At 42.2% G+C, this 22,076-nt stretch overlaps 1 protein-coding gene across 1 annotated transcript in view; it reads right to left on the reverse strand.

Moving 5' to 3' along the window:
• TTC39C (tetratricopeptide repeat domain 39C) overlaps nucleotides 1-22,076 on the reverse strand; it is a 101,011-nt gene that overhangs the window by 58,369 nt on the left and 20,566 nt on the right. The gene's annotated exons all lie outside the window — the stretch shown is intronic.

The raw sequence follows: 22,076 nt of genomic DNA on the forward strand, positions 1-22,076 counted from the left end.
GAGCCAGTCACCACCCTGCTGTAAGACACAGTCATTATCCAATTTTATACATATGAAGCCAGATCAAACTAGTACCAATCCAGTTTAAAGAATATAAGGATGAATGTTCTGCTTCAAATTCACAATTAGTACAAAAATCCAAATCTCTGTAAACAGCGCTAAAAAGGAAAGCAAATTGTAACAGCCTTCTTAAAAATAATGGTCCTGCTTTTGTTATTATGTAAATAATATATGCTTATTATAAACAAAGTCACAAATAATGTATTTAGTCAATCCCCTGTAGGAAATTTAGTCTATGTCTTATGTAACCATGTGTGTGTTTGGGGGTATGTATGGGAGGAAAAGTGTGCCCATTTAGATGGATATATGTATGTGTACATACACATATACTCAATGCTCAGAGGAACATCCCTGTACATGTATCTTTGCAGAGAGTCTAAACGTACTCTTGGAATAAACTGCTAGAGGTAGCATTGCTGGGTCAAATGGCAAGCACATCCATTTTCCTCTTGGACTGGGGGTGTATAATTAGGGCAAGGGTGGGGATCAGCAACTCTTATTTGAAATGTTAATCCTCTATCAACTTGGTAGCTACTCCAACTCTGCGGTGACAAATAGCCTATCCACCCCCGCATCACAGGTACTTAGATCTATAAGAATTAGGAAGGTCTAGTGATGGGTGAAGAATCCCACACCAGCGCTCACAGCCATGAACCAGCTCTAACACACCTCCCGAGCACGCAGGGCAGGCTCCGTCCTCCCAACTCTGCACCAGCCAGGTCAGAGGTCAGTTTTCCACTCCACGGCTCTCCCTTAACCTGTCATGACAGACTCCCATCTCGCAGTATTATAATCTGGATTGTGTAATCAGGGTCCTCTCCAGAATGCTATTTTCTGCCTTGTCCCCCTCATCGTCATGCCTTACACACAGCGGGCAACCAACAAAGTCGAATCAGTGATGGAACGCAAGAGCTCCGCCTTTCAGAAACAGACACACTTCAATCAAGAGCTGAACAGCCCAGCTTCCTCCATCCTTGCCCACTCCCTGCTCACATATCAGCCACTGTCCATGAGAGAAACGAAAGAAGCTAATCAAGAGCCTAGTGTTGCTACATTTGCTTCTTGTTCTGGACTAAAATTAGGTATCTGGGAGCCGAGGCTATTAATGATTCATGGTGCCCTAGCCAAGCCCTTAGTACTTCACATACCCTCTTATTTAAGTGACAAATCAGCCCAAGAGAAACATTTTTCCCTCCTTGAGGTACTGTCTCCATAAACCCCAGGCCACCGAGGTGCATTAGCCACTTGGTAATGAACTGATGGAGAAGCAGGAATCTGCCTGCTGCCCTTAGCCTGGTGCTGTAAGCACTTCATCTAACAAGAGTCCCTTGTTCCATTCACCTGATTTTCTTTAACTCAACATGATCCAGGTGATCATGTATTAATCGAGCTCCTCTAAATCAACCTTGGCCCCCACATGTGTTTCTACATAAACTGATTAAACTTGGAGATTTGGAAATGTTCTCAAAGAGTGCAAGAATCATCACCACCAATGCTGGTGGCAAAGAAGGAAAGATGCTAGTTTCTACAACAACAATAAAAAAGTGTAAGGAGGAGAAAACTGCAAGGGAGCTTGTAAAATACATATAAAACAACTGGGACATAAGAGACATATAAAACAACAAATACAAATACATGTGTGTGCTTAGTCGTGTCCAACTCCTTGCAACCCCATGGACCATAGCCCACCAGGCTCTTCTGTCCATGGAATTTTCCAGGCAAGAATACTGGAATGGGTTGCCATTTTCTGCTCCAAGGGATTTTCCTGACCCAGGGATAGAACTCACATCTTTTTCACCTCTATCCACACATACACTAGCAACAATTACAAAACGAAACCTAAAATATTATCAATCACAATAGCACCAGAATATTAATAGTTAAGGATAACTCTACCCAAGATGCACAACGCTGCTATGCCAAAAACTCACAGCAATAAAGAAAATGAGAAAGTCAACATTTTGCAACAGTGGCACTCTTAACATTTGGGGCCAGATAATTTTGTTGGGGAGGTGCTGTCCTATGCATTGTAGAATGCTGAGCAGCGTCTCTGTTCCCTACCTACAAGACGACAGGAGTACAAGCCACTGCCTCCCTCTACACACACTGCTCCCAAAGGCTGTGACAACCAGAATGTCTCCAGATTGCCAAATGTAATCAACCCTAGTTGTGAAACACTGATGTAAATAAAGAGACATCCAATTCTCAGGGATTGGAAGACTCATAATTGCTGACATAGTACCTTCTCCAGAGAAGGCAATGGCACCTCACTCCAATACTCTTGCTTGGAAAATCCCATGGATGGAGGAGCCTGGTGGGCTGCAGTCCATGGGGTCGCTAAGAGTCAGACACGATTGTGCGACTTCACTTTCACTTTCATGCACTGGAGAAGGAAATGGCAACCCACTCCAGTGTTCTTGCCTGGAGAATCCCAGGGACAGGGGAGCCTGGTGGGCTGCCGTCTATGGGGTCACACAGAGTCAGACATGACTGAAGCGACTTAGCAGCAACAGCAGCAGCAATACCTTCTCTTAAACTGAACTGTGGCTCCAATACAATCTCAAGCAAAATCCCAGGGGAGGGTGTGTTGAAAAGTTGATTCTAGAATCTACATGGAGATAAAAAGCGCTCCATAACTAAACTAAAAATATACATGGAAAAGCAAAATACTTAGAAGGGCCAAATCAAATTTGCAAGACCAACAAAGCTGTAGATTTACATTATCCAATAACATAACTGAATTAAAATTAAGAATTTCTGGTCACTCACAGGAGACTGAAAACGGCAAATACACATATTCAACAAACAGCTCATCTTGAGACCACATAAAGAACATCCGTGAACTAGTTAAAAAAAAAAAAAATGACTGGCAACCCAGTGGAAGAAAAAGGGGGTGCGGGCAAAAGTTCTGGACAGGCACTTCATGAGAGGATATCCAAAAGTTAATACATATATTAAAAAGTGTTGAAAAGCACTCATTATCAGAGAAACACAAATTAAAATCAAAATGAGATACCACTATATGCTCATCAGACTGGCCACACTTATAAGGACTGGTAATAACACCATGTGTTAGTGAGATGTGGAGTCTCTGGACTCTAAGACACTGCCTAGCAGTATTTACTACAGCAATATGCCCACTCTACTAAAGCCCCATCCACATTTCCTCCCCCCACCCCACCCACATTTCTGATCTACTAATTACACGCCTGTCTATGACTCACTAAGTTGACTCCTAAGTATACATGTACAACAGAATTGCATTATTATGCCCCCAAAAGACATGTATGGTTTTTTAATAGTATTATTCTTAGCAGCCTCAAACTGGAAACAATTCAAATGCCCATGAACAGTAGAATGGATCAAATAATCGCAGCAGTGGACGAAATAGTCCACATATGAAAACAAACAAACTACTGCTAAAGGTAAAAACATGAATTAATCTCACGGATGCAGAGTGAAGGAAGTCAGATATAGAGTATACACTGAATGATTCCACTTACATGAAGTTCAAAATCACTATTCTGACCACTAATGATGACAGACTGCACAACAGTGGTACCTTTGAGGGGGTTCTGACTGAGAAAGAGCCCAAGGAAGGATGCTATGATGTTAGAAATATCTTTTATCTGGATGTAAGTAGTTAACACTGTGATATTTACATATTCTTTACTATATGGAAAGTTTTTCCTTATGAAAAAGAGAAAATTCAAAAAATAAATCAGATAAATGATCACTGATATGTATTTGATGCTATTAGTGAATCAGTATTAAGTTTTTGGTATGAAAATAGTATTACTCCTACATTTTAAGGACTTTTAAAGAGATGTATATGAAAGCATTTACAGATGAAATAACGGCTGAGATTCGTTTCAAAAATAACTTGAGGTAGGAGAATTAAAAGTCAGCAGAAGTGTACATAAAACATGATTTCCCATGACTTGATTAATGCTGCCTGATTGGAACATGGGTATTAATTAAACTATTTTATATACTTTGGAAGCTATAGGCTATTATTCAAAATAAAAACTTAAAAAAGCATAAAAGCACTCCCCAAAGGTGATGTCTTTTGGAATTCTTTGATGAGAAGGATTCTAATAATCACTGTCATAGTCTGCTTTTTGAGTATGAGCCATCAGTAATAAAATGACTTAAAATTTTCTGTCTGAAGCCTCTTCCAAAGGTGGGAAAACTGTTAAAAACACAAAGATGCAGTGGATATTCTGTTTCTAAATTTATGAACATTGCCATGGGAATTTAAAAACAACAAAGGTTCTCTAACAGATTAAAAATTGGATTGATGAAGACTGTTTCTTAAAATACAGTGGGAGGTAACATACATATTTGATTCTCAAAGGAATATCCTTCCATTAAATAATTTTAACTAACCACATATGCTTTTTCAAATGTAATTTAATCCCCTAAACATGGTGGCAAATGGCAAGAGTTAAGACTGATTTTTCTGAAAATGTCCTGTATTCATATAATGTTACATTCTTAGAATCTCCAAAATGACTTTTCTCCCCTTCAAATGAGTGGGGAGGCTGGACTTGGTGTATTACCAAGGAAATCTGGGGCCATCTGAACTTCATCAGCCCATGGCAGTCACCTTCAAACCTGAAGACTGAAGAAAGAGTCACCTAAACTCAACCCCCTACCCAGACTGCTCCTAAAAGGCCTGTGCCTTTTCTGTGACCCATGTTGTTTTCAAGATCACAGTCCCAGAGGATCATAGGGGTCAAGAATCACCCATCAAGACATCATTAAGTGCTTCTCTAGAAGCCTCAAACCATCCTTCAGAGACACAATGTTTGCTAACAGGACCTGTGATAGCCTCTGTGTATTTTCAAATACGGGCTTTAAGGAGACGAAACTGATTCAGCATTTCACTTGTCTTTCTACAAGTAAAGTAAAATAATGCCAACAGAAGAAAAAAAGCTAAGTCCATGAAATCATTCACTACAACATTATCCAGAATAAGAAAAACCTGGGTGGGAAAAAAGAACTGTCTGTATAGAGAAAAAGCTTCATGACACTGGATTTGGCAATGATTTCTGTGCCAAGAGACACAATCAACAAAGTGAAAAGGTAACCTATGGAATGGCAGAAAATATTTGCAAATCACACCTGACAAAGGGTTAACGTCCAGACTAAATAAAGAACTTCTACAACTCAACAAAAATAGCGAACAACCTGACGAAAAAGTGAGTAAGGGACATGAATCAATATTTCTCCAAAAATGATATACAAGTGAATAATAAGCACACGAGAAGATGTTCAGCACCACTAATCATTAGGGAAATCCCAATCAAAGCCACGACAAGATACCACATCACACCCATTAAAATGGACACTGTCAAAACAGCAGAAAATGATACAAGTGTTGACAAGGATATGGAGAAATGAAAACCACTGTGCACTGTGAGTGGCGATGTAAAATGATGCAGCCACCACAGAAATCAGTATCATGGCTCCACACACACACAAAAATCAAAATAGAATTACCACGTGACCCAACAATTTCACATGGGTATGCACTCAAAAGAACGGAAACCAGGAACTCAAATAGATTTTTGTATGCCCGTACTCCAGCAGCATTATTCACCGATAACCAAAGGTGGAAGCAACCTGAGCATCCACTGATGGATGAACAGATGAACAAAACATGGTGTGTATAAACAATGAAATACTATTTGACCTTAAAAAGAAGTAAATTCGGATACATGCTGCAATATGAATGAGCCTTCAGGACACTATGCTAATCGAAATAAACCAGTTATGAAAAGTACTGTATGATTACACACGAGATACCTAGAGCAGTCAAATTTAGAGACAGGAAGTAGAAGGGTGGTTGCTAAGGCCTGGGGGTTGGAGAGAATGAGCTGTTGTTGTTTAAGGGATATGAAGTTTCAGTTTTGCAAGATGAAAAGAGTTCTAGAGATGGGCTGCACACCAACGTGAATGTACTTAAATACACTTACTAACAATGGTTAAAGATGGTAAATTTAATGTTATTTACCACGTTATTTTATTTTACCACAACTAAAAATTTTCTGAAAATGGAAAGAAGTCTACAATAGAAAAGATGAGTCATGAAATAACCAGATGGAATATTATCACCTAGAAAAATGCCTGACAGAATTTAACATGACAACAAAAGTTCTGTGTACATTATGTTCCAGTATGTATAAACAGTGAAAAAAAAAAGAAAAAGAATACTGGTTGTGGGGGAGGGGCAATACGATTAAAGGTGATTCTGTACATGATTAATGTGTGTACATGGGGGAATAAACAGTCACAACTAAAGATGCTCTGATCACCATGTGCATCTCAGTAATGTCACTGCAGACTTTCTACACTTAGACACCTTTCAGAGAGAAAAGTGCATCATTTAAGTCAATTTACTTGTTCTAAGTACTCCCTGTGTTTCAGTTGTTGCTTTGATACAATTTCTTAACAGAATATATATATATGTATAATCCAGTCAATCAAACAGAATAATGGGACAATTCAACAGCAAAACAGCCCAAACCTGCTTACGTGCTGCTGCTGCTGCTGCTGCTAAATCGATTCAGTCATGCCCGACTCTGTGTGACCCCATAGACGGGGGCCCACTGTCTCTGGGATTCTCCAGGCAAGAACAGTGGAGTGGGTTGCCATTTCCTTCTCCAATGCATGGAAGTGAAAAGCAAAAGTGAAGTTGCTCAGTCGTGCCCAACCCTTAGCAACCCCATGGACTGCAGCCTACCAGGCTCCTCCGTCCATGGGATTTTCCAGGCAAGAGTACTGGAGTGGGTGCCATTGCCTTCTCCGAACCTGCTTACATGGGAGTGAGTTATTCACTTAGTGACTAGCTGTGCCCAGCTGTAGCCCAGAGCACTGTTAACACAAGGCTGATAGAGAAATGCACCCCCCACCCAAAGGAAAGAGAGAAGTTTATATGAGGGGACTCCCAAAGAGTTGGATTGTTTTCCAAAAATAAATGCAAATGACTTGGATATTGCTTTTCATATTAGCTACTTAAGCAGTATAAGATCTTAAATGCATCCCTTTCAAAATAAAGAAAGGAGACTGAAGAATTGATGCTTTTGAACTGTGGTGCTAGAGAAAACTCTTGAGAGTCCCTTGGACTGCAAGGAGATCAAATCAGTCAGTCCTAAAGGAAATCAACCCTGAAAATTCATCGGAAGGACTAATGCTGAAGCTGAAGCTCCAAGACTCTGGCCACCTGATGCAAAGAGCCGACTCATTGGAAAAGACCCTGATTCTGGGAAAGACTGAGGGCAGGAGGAGAAGGGAGTAGCAGAGGATGAGATGGTTGGATGGCATCACTGACTCAATGCATATGAGTTTGAGCAAACTCTGGGAGATAGTGGAGGACAGGGAAGCCTGGCGTGCTGCAGTCCATGGGGTCGCATAGAGTCGGACACAACTTAGCAACTGAACAACAACAAAGATATCAAATAGAAACACAATTTTTTTTGCCATTTGAATGAATTATCTCATTTTTTTCATTTTTAATACTGAAATCTTCCATCTAGCTAACTCCTCCCTACAACTTGTAAGAAAAATAATCAGTAAAAAGCTCAATAGGAAGGAATTTAATGAAAGCCGAGTTAAAATCTAAAGCATACTGAAGTCCGTATTAACTGGATTAAGTCTTGAAACGTTTCGATTTCTGGGGATGCCAACAACTTGAATGCAGACTTCACTTAATTTGTACTTGTGGGCCCCTAAGTGATTGGCTCAATTTTCACTGCCCTGTGTTTCAAGTTCTCTAACTTTGAGTACACTGTGAGCACAACAGCTAAGATGAACTTGATTCTTCTGCAATCAATTATATTTCCCAAATAAGCTGATCTTACATTTTTTTTAAACCCTACTCAGACATGGGAAATTCTCCCAGTGAGTTACTTGGAGGTTTCAACCCTAATTCGAGGATGTGGCAGCAATAATACAGACTGGGATATCTAACCTTCCTGAGTCAAAGATACAAAACTGTCCTCACTGACTAAAGACACTGAAAGTTTTCTCTGTTCTCATACCATGAAAGCGAGGAAGAACAGCGACGTTCTCAGCAACTCATTCACCACCATGCAGTCTACAAACATGGCTAAACAGAGCATGTGCTGGGTGCAGAAGAGGGCCCTCAGAAGAAAGCAAGGAAAATCTCTAGAGCACAGGTCTAGCAAGAAAAGTACCCTATTCCCTCAGATGGTGACCGAGGAAAACAGAATGTGAAAGGATTTTTCTTGACATGATTTGCAATAGATAAGGTTATTTTTCAATAGGAAAATCTGATTATTCTGAAAGCACCTCAGTTAAAAAGTACATGCTTCCTTTACATGTGATATACAGCATCCCTAGGTCTCATATAGGATCAGAGTGCATCAGTGCAATATTTCCCTTTGAAACTTTTTACAAGCTGGAATATAAAATTCATGATCTGGTTTTTCTAGAAAGAAATCACCTTCATAGGAATCCCAGTGGATCTATCCCATTCACTAAGTATCATCCCCCTGACAGATCTGAGAATTAGGAAGCCGGTCCACGGACCCCATTGCTCCACTTCTTCTAATTCTCCCTGATAAATTTCCAATTTTAAAGTAGCTTCCCATAGCATGCAACCACCTCTGAGCTTGCGCAGTGAAGGACTGAAGTGTCAAGTTTATCCAAGCCAAATGATAATGAGAGTGATTAAGAATTCAGGCCCAGGACTTCCCTAGTGGTTAAAAACCCACCTGCCAATGCAGGAGACATGGTTCAAATCCTGGCCCAGGAAGATCCCACATGCCGCGGGGCAACTGAGCCTGTGTGTGCGCCATGACTACTGAAGCTCACATGCCCTAGAGCCCATGCTCTGCAACAAGAGAAGCCTCTGCAGTGAAACCTGCACACCACAATGAAGAGAAGCCCCCTGCACACCGCAACTAGAGAAAGGCAAAGCGCAGTCAAAAACAAAATAAAATTAAAAAAAAAAAGAAATCAGGTCCAACAAAAGCCAACAATCTACTACCAGAGTCAAAGAAACAAGCGAGGGTTTTCCAGGCTGCTCTTCATTTTAATCAACAGTTATTTAGGTGAAAACTATACATTAACTTAAAAAAACAAACATGTTTAATTTTAAAATCATATATGCAGGTCATAAAATTCTATAATTTAAAACTAAATGAAAAATGACCTCTTTTATACACAGTGTTAGAGGAAAAATACTAATAAGCTTTGGGTCATTCTTCCATACAAACTATATTTCTTAATACCAAGTATACAGTATATTGCACTGTGCACCAGAGACACAAAGATAAACACGAAGGCTCATGCCTCTTCATGGAGCCCACACAGTCCAGTTTGGCTGCTAGAAATATTCCAAGAACAAATGGTGACAGAAAGCGAGTGGACAGTTCATTTTACTCAAAGTCATCCTTTGTCATCATCCTTTTCAAGGATGAATGAGGCGTCCTTGAATATCACATTTGATGAAATCTAGCAGAGGCTACTTGCCAACTCTGTCGCTTTCTCTAGCGTTTAAGAGGATATATTAATAAGACTAATTGCATCTCTGCATTTTAAGTCTCTGCAGAGTACTTACCATTTTATACTTATCTCATTAGTCACTCATTTGTTTGAATAAGTGAAAGCTCCCCAAGGTTGGAAGCCCATCTTCACCAAGTGCCATTGTGTTGAGCTTATAGGACAGAACCTAGCAGATCACCAGCCCTAATCCACTGCTGTCTAATAAACCCACCACCCATCTCCCACAAAGTCCACGCTTCATGCCACTTCATCTGATGGGCCTTCCTCCACAGGTTCTAACAAATTCCCAGAAATGAGACTTTTATCAACTCAAGCCCATAAAAACTCTACTCTAAAAAAAAATAAACACACTTGTTTCCTTGATCAGAAGACAGCAGTGGAGGATTCCACAGAAAGGTCTACTCTTTTTCAGATACAATTCATAGTGCGATCCTTGGGTGACGTTTTAGCTAAAGGATAGCCTTTTTCTAAAAACACGGATCCTCGCAATCAGTCATTCAGCTGATGACTTGATTTATGAGCATTTGGATCAGGTCTGATCGTCTGTTCAGACTTGTGTTTATCATCTGCCCACTCTTCTTAGGGATTTGGGGGTCGTCAGTGCTCCCTCAGCCGGCCCCAGGGGCTCCCCGCTCAGATCCAGGAAGGCCGCCAGTTCCCAGGGAGCCATGTGCTCAGCAATGTTTGCACTCACAGCCACTAGGGTGGCTGACCGTTTACTTTTGTTACATCGACTGCCTGTGATGTGGCCTTGCATCTTATCAGAAAATGACCTTGCAATTCACTGCCTGGTGCCAAGAAACCATGAAAGACTCTCACTGGAGTGAGAGTGAAGTGAGGCCATCAGCTTGCAGTAGGGCATGGGAGGATTTCTGGGGGCGAGACTCTGGGGCTCCTCCCCACACAGGGGCAGCAGCAGAGAGAGTCTGTCTCTCCCTACAGCTTGAAGTAATTATCTACAGGTAGAGAGAATGAATGAGCCCCTCTACACAGCGCTGAGAAAATAACTGGGCCCTTGAACCTGACTTCCTTCAGACAAGAGTCCCAGGAAAATCTCCTAGGCACAACTGTCCCAGTGGATGCATTTCTAGGATGAATAATGCATCCCCGTGCATATGGCAAGACACCCCTCACAGCCACTACAGTAATTTAAAATACAGACTGGTTCTACAATTCTGTGGCAAAACACAGGACTTCACTTTTTAGGCTTGTCTCTGGTATCCTGTGAAGACGAGCTAGTAGATTCAGGGGTGTATGTCTTAGACTTGGGATGAAGGGAGATTTGGGGACCAATTACAGAAGAGACTTCCCTGGTGGCTCAGACGGTAAAGCATCTGTCTACAATGCAGGAGACCTGGGTTCGATCCCTGGGTCGGGAAGATCCCCTGGAGAAGGAAATGGCAACCCACTCCAGCACTCTTGCCTGGAAAATCCCATGGACAGAGGAGCCAGGTAGGCTACAGTCCATGGAGTCGCAAAGAGTCGGACACGACTGAGCAATTTCACACTTTACAGAAGAGAAATGGTAAGCAGGATGCAAGACACAGAGTGCCTGGCTGGTTGGGGAGCTGGCAGCCTGGAGAACTGAGGGCCACCCTCCCAGTATCCCCAGCACCCAGCCAGTGAGGAGGCCTGTGAGGAGAGAGATGAGGAATGACCCTGAAAGCAAAGTGAGAGCCAGGGAGAACAGTGTGGCCCCAAGTTCCCACCTTTCAACTTCCAAATGATTTCTTGAGTTAGAATTCACTGGTATAATGAACGCTTAGTCACGTCCGCCCCTTTGCGACCCCACGGACTGTAGCCCACCTGGCTCCTCTGCCCATGGAATTCTCCAGGCAAGAATACTGGAATGGGTTGCTATTTCCTTCTCCAGGGAATCTTCCCAACCCAGGGATCGAACCCATGTCTCTTATGCCTCTTCCACTGGTGGGCAGATTTACCACTACGCCCCCTGGGAAGCCTATTAATTCACTAAAAAGGTCTAATGAATAAGACAGACTATTGAGCATGGTGATATTTAGAAGGGAAACCATCTACACAGAAAGTGTTTGAGAGAAAAGCAGGGAAACTTTTAAAATGTTTGCACTCCCCCCTCCCCCACCCAGTTTTCACTTTAACCCATCAAATTTCCAAATCAAGATAAACTGTGAGAAGGGACCATCATGCTCTGTCGCCTTGGGCTTTCGCACACAGGGTTCCCTGATCTTCCCTTTCCTCACTGGCCCCTGTTCATCCTCCAGGCCGTGGTCCAGAAGGTGCTGTCTCCAGGCCACCCTTCCTGGTCCCTCTGGTCAGGCTAGTGCCCTTCTCTGGGCTGTCCCTGCTTCTTTAGCCTTTGCCCTTCAGAATGCTACTCACACACTAGCGTATCTTTTCCCACCAAATGGTGCCCAACCTGGGCTGCCATCTAGAATGCCATTCAGCCACTGAATAAATGAGGGAAGCAGTGCAAACAAGCAAAAGAATAACCAAAAGAAAGCAGAGAAAGTGATATCTGCATGTTGAGTTACGTCAAGGGTATATTGTATATTTCCTTTCATGTTGCCAACCTATTCTGCTAAGTGGAGAAATTCATTAAACAGTGGCTGGCTTAGGGAAGGTAAAATATAAGTATTTATCGAATAAGGGCAACAAATAAGGGATTGGTCTACATAAAGAAAAGTGTTTTTCTCATACTTAAGCTACTCCTGACAACAGGGTTCATTCTTACATTTCTTGCTGTAGTTTAGTCGCTAAGACGTGTCACACTCTTTGTGACCCCATGGACTGCAGCACGCCAGACTTCCCTGTCCTTCCCTATCTCCCAGAGTTTGCTCAAATTCACGTCCATTGAGTGGATGATGCTATCTATAGTCTCTAGAATAGACAAGATACTTAAAAGTGATTTCTTGTCTTCCTTGTTCACTCACCCTACAAGCCTATTTCTTAAATTATTCACCTCTAAGAGTCTAAAAAATATTTATGGTGATATTATAAAGGCAGATTCTGAAAGTAAAACTGCTTTATTATGTAATAATTTTCTCTCGAGTTGGCAAACATCTTAGGAACTTCACAGTCACGCACTGGTACGTTCATTTTATAACTGCATTTAATTTTTAACAATCTGAAATTTAAATAATCACTGTGGTTTTCACTAAGAGTATAGTCTACAATAGGAAATAACTAATCTCTTTTTTTAACCTATATTTTTACAGTCAGCCCAAACCCCAAAAGAACTTCCTGCTTTGAGCAGCCCACTGAAGATAAAACCAAAGTCAAAACAGCAGTCACTGATACATCCCATGAAAGCAGTATCTTACATTTCTGTGATGATTTTTTAATAAACAGAATTACAGTACACAGAAAGCAACAGTTACTCAAATGTGTGCATGCTTAGTCGTGTCCGACTCTTTGTGACCCCATGGACTGTAGCCCGCCAGGCTCCTCTGTCCATGGGATTCTCCAGGCAAGAATACTGGAGTGGGTTGCCACGCCCTCTTCCATGGGATCCTCCCAATCCAGGGATCGAACCCACATCTCCTGCATTACAGGTGGATTCGTTACCTCTGACCCACCAGGGAGGCCCATTTACTCAAATGAAGTTACACTAAAACCGCTGCTCCAGAACAGATACAGAAAAAGACTACCTCTTTTAACCAAAACTTCACATGGAATTCAGATGTTTAGCCCATCATTCTTTCTAAATCAACAAGTAATTCAAATTAAAATGACAGAGCCCTTAGATTTCCTACTCATCCCGGCCGGACCGCCTTCAGGCTGTGTGCAGCTTTGCATAAATGAAAAAGGGCAGCCTGTAAAAAGAGCTCATTTGTTTAAGGAAGTAAGAATAGGGCACTTAATTTAACAAAATCAATTCACTCTCAAAAGCCCTTAACTACTCTCGCAACTATGTCTTAACAGCTTACGAAGTATATCAAATCTCCAAACCTTCATAACATTTTAGAAAGCACATGTATTTGTTTTCCAAATTCACTGGTTTGTTAGTCTCACACAAATTATTAAACTATAATGCTGTATTTTTATTTCTATTCTAGTAAAGGCTCTATCAGACCACAAAATCATATAAAAAGTAACAGATTAAATCTGTCTACAAGAAATTCTGTTCAATATCAGAATGAAAACATTTTTTTTGCCAAATTAAAAATGCTGTGCTAATATCTGGGAAACCTCAGATAAAAACAAACAGGCATAAGAGACTACTACAAACAACTATATGCTAATAAAATGGACAACCTGGAAGAAATAGACAAATTCTTAGAAAGGTACAATCTCCCAAGACTGAACCAAGAACAAATAGAAAATATGAACAGACAACCACAAGTACTGAAATTGAAACTGTGATTTAAAAACACTCAACAAACAAAAGTCCAGGACCAGACGGCTTCACAGGTGAATTCTACCAAAGGTTTAGAGACGAGTTAACGCCTATCTTTCTGAGGCTACTCCAAAAATTGCAAAGGAAGGAACACTCCCAAACTCATTCTATGAGGCCACTCTCACCCTGATACCAAAACCAGACAAAGATACCACAAAAATATAAATAAATTTATAGACCAATATGACTAATGAACATAGATGCAAAAATCTTCAACAAATCAGTAACAATCTGAAACCAACAAAACATTGAAAGGATCATACACCGCAATCAAGTGGGATTTATTCCAGGGATGCAAGGATTTTTCGATATTCCCAAATCAGTATGATATATACCACACTCACAAATCGAAGAACAAAAATCATATGAACATCTCAAAAAAAGGCAATGCACCAAGTAAATATGGTTAAATGGATAAAATGGTGTTCTATTTTCATATCCTTTCTCTTCCCCTGTGGGTCTGGTCTCCAAAAAAGCACTATCAACATTATATTCTATAATGATCTCCTATGACTTGAAATAGCAACAATAGGTGAGATTTCTTTCTTCAATAGTTTTATCAAAGATTCAAATAAAGCCTTACATAAGCACTTTATAAATGGTATTTTTGGCATTTATTACAACCTTTCAGTAAATAAACAATATGTCATAAAAATGTTTTAGGTTATAAAATTTGTTTTAAAAGTCACAAAAAAGTACGTTGAAACTGCTTCTCAAGCTTTACTTCACATTCAAATCCTGCCTTTTAATGCCGATTCTCATTCAGGTGGTCTCGGGTGAGGCCTGAGATCTCACATTTTAACAGTCCCCTCAGTGATGCTGATGGTCCCCAATGACACTCCGAATATCAAAGTCTTAGAGGCGATGTGCCTGCAATGCGGGAGACCTGGGCTGGATCCCCAGGGTGTGAAGATCCCCTGGAGGAGGGCATGGCAACCCACTCTAGTGTTCTTGCCTGGAGAATTCCCATGGACAGAGGAGCCTGGTGGGCTACAGTCCATGGGGTCACAAAGACTGAGAGACTGAGCACAGAGGCATTGTCAAAATTTCTGCTCCAACGAAGCCATTGAAGTTAACAATGCTGGAAGACTCCTGCAAACTAAAATACTCTGGATTCTAACGTCAACCTTTTAGAAAGGAAAAACTGAACACTGTTAGTATCTCCTCCCAGAAGTAAAGAATTCTTGTGTTTACTAAGACCTGGTTTGTTAAACCAAATTTAAGCTCCCCTTCCCCAAAGTATTTCTCAGTCCTTCCACTGTGACAGCCAGCTCCTCATCTTCCAGTCTCTGGGAGCTGGGGGCCCTGTCTTTCTGTTCCTCTCCTGTTCCTTTCACACCAGCCTCCACCTCAGCCTCACTGTCTCACATTGGCCTTCCCCAGACTCCCGTCCACACCAAAAAAGCAGCCTTCCCTGGGAACACTGTAACGTGCCCCCTTGCCCCTGCCCAGCAGCCTCTGTCCATCATGCAGCAAACTCCTGCCACGGTCCCCTAGCTGTCCGGCCCTCACCAGCTCTGTCTCATTTCTCAGCTCCGCACTCCTGCAAGCCCTCCACCCCCTCACTGCTGTCTCCTCCTCTCAGCCTCTGTATTTTCTCTCCTCTCCTCTTCACACCGACGCCAACCCTGAAAACGATCCCGCTTTTTCCAGGGTGCCTCTCTGTGACCTGCGCCCACAGCGCATCCACAGCAAGAAACCAGGATTCCCAGTGTTTTCCATGGCTCCAGCAAACTTGGTTATGAAGCGCGCACACACACGTGCAAAACTATTCTTCCCATCAACGTCTGGGACAGAAGTTTCATTCCCAACAGGTGAAGAATCCAACAGCTAGAGGGTAAAGAGACTTTTGGCAAGAAATTAACATGCTGTCCTGACTTGTGAGATGCTGGACGTGAGAGGTAAATGAGCCTGGGAGGAATTCCTTGAAACACTCTGCAAGTGCAAAACAGCTTCAATCCTGTGCCTGCTGTAATCACCTTAATGCCATACGCCGCCACAGGTTTTCCTCCCGTCCCGAGAGCTCCCACACCTGCACCCCCTCACATACCCTTGCTCAGGGATGTCTACGGGACCAGGGGTTACAGCTCAGGGCCAGAAATCATCTGTGAACTCTGATGAGACGGCATGAGTGTGCGTGGAAACACTGAGCATGGGGACAGCGTGGGAAAGTCTGGGGCCCTGTGTAAAGCAGCCGCAGTCCAGCAGAGCCTGGCAGGTGTCCGGGACATGTCTGGAGCGCCTGGCCTGCCACTCAGCACAGGGCCTGGCGTCTCTGGCCCAGTGCATTCTCAGAAAGCTCTGGTTTTTCTGCCTTCATTTTCCAGTGTGTTGACTAAGTGCTCTATAACTTGTTTCTCTAAACCTTCAGGTCTAAGATGAGGAGGAAGGAAGAAAAAGGGTTATCACCAAGTAGTTTCTGATTCCCCTCCTTTTTTCAACCTATGCTGCTTCTGTTGAATTTAAGCTATTTCTATAAATTTTACTTTCTACCACTCTTAGTTTCCTTCAGAAGTGTCTATCTTTCACACGTGTATGTTGTGTAACCCCAGCTAGATTCAAAATTTCCTGAGGATAGAAACCATGCCTTATTATTACGACTAGTACTAAGTCACTTCAGTCACGCCCGACTCTGTGCGACCCCATAGACAGCAGCCCACCAGGCTCCCCCATCCCTGGGATTCTCCAGGTAAGAACACTGGAGTGGGCTGCCATTTCCTGCTCTCCAATGCATGAAAGTAAAAAGTAAAAGTGAAGTCACTCAGTCGTGTCTGACCCTCAGCAACCCCATGGACCGCAGCTTTCCAGGCTCCTCCATCCATGGGATTTTCCAGGCAAGAGTACTGGAGTGGGGTGCCATCGCCTTCTCCAATGCCTTATTTCCCCCATATAATTTCATGCATTTTATCACCAACATGCACTGCTCCACAGGCACTGTACCCAGGAATCTTTATGAGAAGCATGGTCCCTGCTCCCAACTGCTTATAGACGTTCCCACAATGCCTCAGTGCACGGGTATGCTCAGCATACAACTGGCTCCCTGAAAAACTCCTGTGACCCTAAATGCCATTAAGGCACTGTACCTTAAAATTAAAATTACATGTGCACATATATATGTGTATATATATATGGATAAAAGGACAAGCATTTCAAGAAAAATCTGTGTGCCCCAGGAGAGAGTTGGCAACATATATTAACACGGATCCTTCTAACAAATTATTCCACGTCCAGCCATATGCACAGATAACATTTTTCACAAGTCCGTCATGTACAAAGATGTTCATTAAGCCCTGCTAGGGGTCTGAAGGAAACAGAACTCACCTAAATAGTTACTGGTAATGAACAAGTACATCCTCTACTTACATAAACATTATGCTGAACAGTTAAAATGATTACTTACATGTATCAACATGGGTAGACTTCAAAAATGAAAAACTAGGTGGAAAATATAATCTGCAAAGGATCCTTATTATATACATTTAAAAACACAGACATATATGTTGTCTATGGAGAGAAATAAAGGTGTAAATGGGGTTGGAAAAGACATGCCAATCTGAGGGCAGTGGGATGGGAACAAGGGAAACTGGCACTGCATCGGAACACAAAGGGGATCTTAACTGTAACTGCAACGTCTTATTTCTCTAAAAATATCTGGAGTGAACATGGCAAATGGTAACATCTGTTAATCCTGGGTATGAAGGACACCTATTTTTTTTTATAATATGCTGTACTTTTTATATATTCAAAATATTTGATAATATAAAAAAATGATATCATACCCCCACTCAAATCATTAAGAGCGTTGATGTCTTTCCATTGTTAAAATGACTAAAGAAAACCAGGAAAACAGATGAGAGGGAAGAGATCACTAAGATAGTTGCCAATTACTAGCTATTCCGATCTTAATGACAAAGACCCATACTGCCACTGGACCATGCATCAGAGAACGTTTGCATCTCACGTTTGCTAGGTTTCTTCTGAGCTGGCAAATAGCACTCCTGGGCCACTCCCTGCACTGTGCACCCACCACGGAGTCACTGGCTGGGTGCTCTGCCCACCGTGCTCCATGAACGCAGGCTCTCTGCAGGAGGAGGTGAGTGTTCTCCTGTGCTAGCTAATCAATGCTAATCCTGTCATCAAGGGAGAGAAAGTGAGTTTCTGTTATAATGGACTTAGTGTGCAAGTTGTTTTAGAAGCTACAATTAGCCATGCCTTTAGCACTTCTAGAAAGTGGGTGGGCTCATTCTGAAGCAATGATCATTTTCACTGACAGCATTAGGAATCTAAGAAGCCATAAATTATGAAAGGACATATCTAAATCTAAGTCTCAAAAGGAAATAACTGTACACATTTCCCACTAAGAATGTAACAATCCCTCAGGTCCCCCACTTCTTTTCTTGAATTTGATTCATTTCACTACTGTATCTAATGAGAAATTCAACTAATATATGAGCTTCATTTTAAACTCTCATTGTAGAATGAGACAACTCACAATTGTAGAATGTACAACCCACAATTCCTTTTTGTAACTGCTATAAACATAATCAGAAATTCAGACTGCAGCCCAGGAAACTATGGTACCACCCTCTCAAACTGATGCCTGCAATTGTTTACACATGTACAAGCAAAACAAAACTCAACCACTTTCTACTCACCTAAATCTCTAGATTACCCAAGATTAGAGGGAGAAAAATAGATGACCTTCACCTACCAAACACTCCAGCCAGTGGGCTCTTTTCCTGTGTTTACTGAGAGAAGGGCAGTAATTGTGCCCAAACATGTTTGTGCCTGTTGCCTTTATTAACTGCAATTATCGAATTCATTGTTTACTGTGTAAACAGATGAAACAAGACTCTAAAAAGTGTTATATATGAAAAATAATCATATGCTTTGAAAAGACTGATAAAGGCATATGACTCTGAAAGCTCCTTTAGGATTAGATTAAAAGCTCCTCAGATTGCTCTGCCAATGACTTTGCCCTCTGGCTCCTCTCTAAAGACCCTGGTGTTCAAAATCACAGGAATGCTTTATAGGTGAGGCTCATGCAGGGAACCCAACTGAGAATCCGTCAGCGAACTCAGAAAAGGCAAGGCCTTGGCCTGACATCAAAAATCAGAACACAGTGTCTACTAGATATTCTTTCAGTATATAATCCCTTGCAATAACTGATTTTCTTAAATTTTATTTATTTATTTGGCTGCATCGGGTGGGTCTCAGTTGTGGCACGTGGGACCCAAGTTCCCTGACCAGGGATCAAACCCATGCTCCCTACATTGCAAGGTGGATTTTTAACCAGTGGACCACTAGGGAAGTCCCTAACTGACTTTTTAAATAATCACTAGTGATTCATCGAGGTCCATAAGAGGCCCCTCCAATACACTCATTTAGCTCCCTCAATTCCTTTTCTGATGTTCAGTACAACATACATTTCTTTCCCAAGACAGTTAAACATTTGCTATAACATTTCCCAATTGATGACAAATTGCTGAAGAAATTGTTACATTACTTAATCCTTCCAATGTGTTCCTCTTTCTGTATTCCTTGTCTCTCTCTGAATGGCAGCAACACCAAGTCAGTGACCTAGAATATCTAAAATTCCTCCCCCAACAAGAAAAATCAAATGAAAACCAAACAGTCCTGTTAATTCTACTTCCTTAAACCTTTCTCATGGATTCCCAGTGCCCTCAGAGCCCTGGAGTGTGTTGTAACAACTGCCGTGGGACTTCTTTGGCTCCAAGTTAACTGTGTACACTGCACTCCGCATTAGCTTTGTGAAACAAAAGCCTTACGTCACTCCTCTGCTCAAAAACCCCCAATGGCTCCACCAAAGGGCAAGATTAACAACCCATGGCACAGAACACACACCCATCTGCTTCAATAGCAACAGCCTCCATCATCGCTTCTCATGCATGCTCTCTGTGCAGCCAGGGAGGAGCACACCCAGAGTCAGAGGCTGCCCCACCTGCCCGAGTGCCCCCATGTCACCTGCCTACTCATCCCCAGGGCACTTCCTCTGACACTCTTCTAACTCCCAGAGCCCTGGGTTCAAGACCTGGCTCTGAAGTGAGTGGTCCTGAAAAACGATTTAATTCTGCCAAGTCTCGGTTTCCTCACCTGTAAAATGGAAGGAAATGGCAGTTCCCATCTCACAGGGTCATAGGGATGACTGAGTGAGAACACGCGGCAAGTTCCTGGCACATGGTGAGTCCTCATCAAGGTCTGGGATGCTTATCATTATGGACTCAACTGTGCTGCCCTCCACCTGCCTCTAATTCACATGCTGAAGCCCTAACGTCCTGTGTGACTGGATTTGGAGACTGGGCTTTTAGGAAGTTATTAAGGTTAACTGAGGTCAGAAGTGAAAGGGGCTTCTCTTGTGGCTCAGCTGATAAAGAATGCAATGTGGGAGACCTGGCTTCGATCCCTGGGTTGGAAAGATTCCCCTGGAGAAAGGCAAGGCTACCCACTTCAGTATTCTAGCCTGGAGAATTCCCATGGACCGTCTAGTCCATGGGGTTGCAACATCCTGTGTGACTGGACTTGGAGACTGGGCTTTTAGGAAGTTATTAAGGTTAACCGAGGTCAGAAGGATGGGTGTCAAATCTAGAGGGACTGATGACCCTATAAGAAGAGGAAGAAGTTCCTCTCTCCTCTTTCACTCTCCACTTGTATTCAGAGAAAAGGCCACACAAGGACGTGGTGAGAAGGTGGCCACTTGCAAGCCAGGAATAAAGGCTCTCCTCAGAATCTGACCATGCTGGCACTCCACTCTTGGACTTCCAGCCTCCAAAACTGTGAGAAAATAAGTTTCTGTTGTTTGGGCCCCCTAATCAGTGGTGTTTTGTTAGGCAGCCCTAGCTGCCTTGTTTCCCTCCTCATTCTGAGACTCCATTTAAATTAGATGCTGTGTGACCTTCCTCGCCAGATCAGTACTTCTTTGAAAGCACAGAAAGGGTCTCTTCCTCTTAGGACCTAACACGGTAATCTGAACACAATAGGTAATCAATAAATCTTTAATTTATAAATGAAAATAACGAGAGTTCGATTTTAAGCAAACATTACCCTTTCAGGTGGTGCTAGTGGTAAAGAACTCGGCTGCCAATGCAGGAGACATAAGAGACGCAGGTTTGATCCCTGGGTAGGGAAGACTCCCTGGAGGAGGGCATGAAAACCCACTCCAGAACTCTTGCCTGGAGAATCCCATGGACAGAGGATCCTGGTGGGCTACAGTCCATGGGGTCACAAAGAATTGGACACAACTCAAGTGACTTAGCACACACACACCCTTCCAGAGAGCTGCTGGATTGTGAGAGCTAAATGTCATTGCCAGACTTGCATTTGACTATTCAGAGACATGAATGTGTAGTACAGAAACTGCTGCTTTGTTAGGTCCATTTTTACTGATCCCCAAGTTGAGACCCTACCTACAAAGAGGTCTCCATATGTAGCCTAAAGAACGAAAAAAGATAAAATGTCTTTTCTCTTGACCTGATTTCAGGCACCTGTCTCCCACAGGTGCACATCCATGCAAAATGCCACAGCCTTTTATGAGCTCCCTGAAGCACAGAGTTCCCAACAGTAACGCTGACACCAAGTTCACTTCACCACCATCATACCTTAATTCTGTATTTTACTTAATACAGAACTGCATTTTAATGAATAATACCTTAATTCTCTATTTTAAAAGGGACTGTATCCAGTGTCTAAGTGGTAAATGGAGAATACTAAGTGTTACAATAACCAATGAACACTACACAGAATGTCCAACATACCTAAGCTTTAAAACAAGTGAGAGATAACATCTCGTGGTCTTATAATCTTCCCAGGGAGATGGTTAATCTGGGACCAGCCAATGCTGCTTCCCAATACCCCAGACAAATCTACCACATGGGATCTGCATACTTGAAGTACGGGGGAATGCATGACATGGACATAGGACTCCCAGTAAAACTCATGTTTGGAAGCAAGGTCTGTTCCTGCAATATTTACTGCTTGAGCACCTACCAGATGCCAGACATTAGGCAAGGTGCTGGGGGATACAACAGTGAACAAATTAGACAATGCTCTTCATCTTAAGGAGTATAGTCTAGTGGAGGAAAGTATTACA

The sequence above is a fragment of the Capra hircus genome, chromosome 24 (genome assembly GCF_001704415.2).
Source record: "Capra hircus breed San Clemente chromosome 24, ASM170441v1, whole genome shotgun sequence".
NCBI classification, from domain to species: domain Eukaryota; kingdom Metazoa; phylum Chordata; class Mammalia; order Artiodactyla; family Bovidae; genus Capra; species Capra hircus.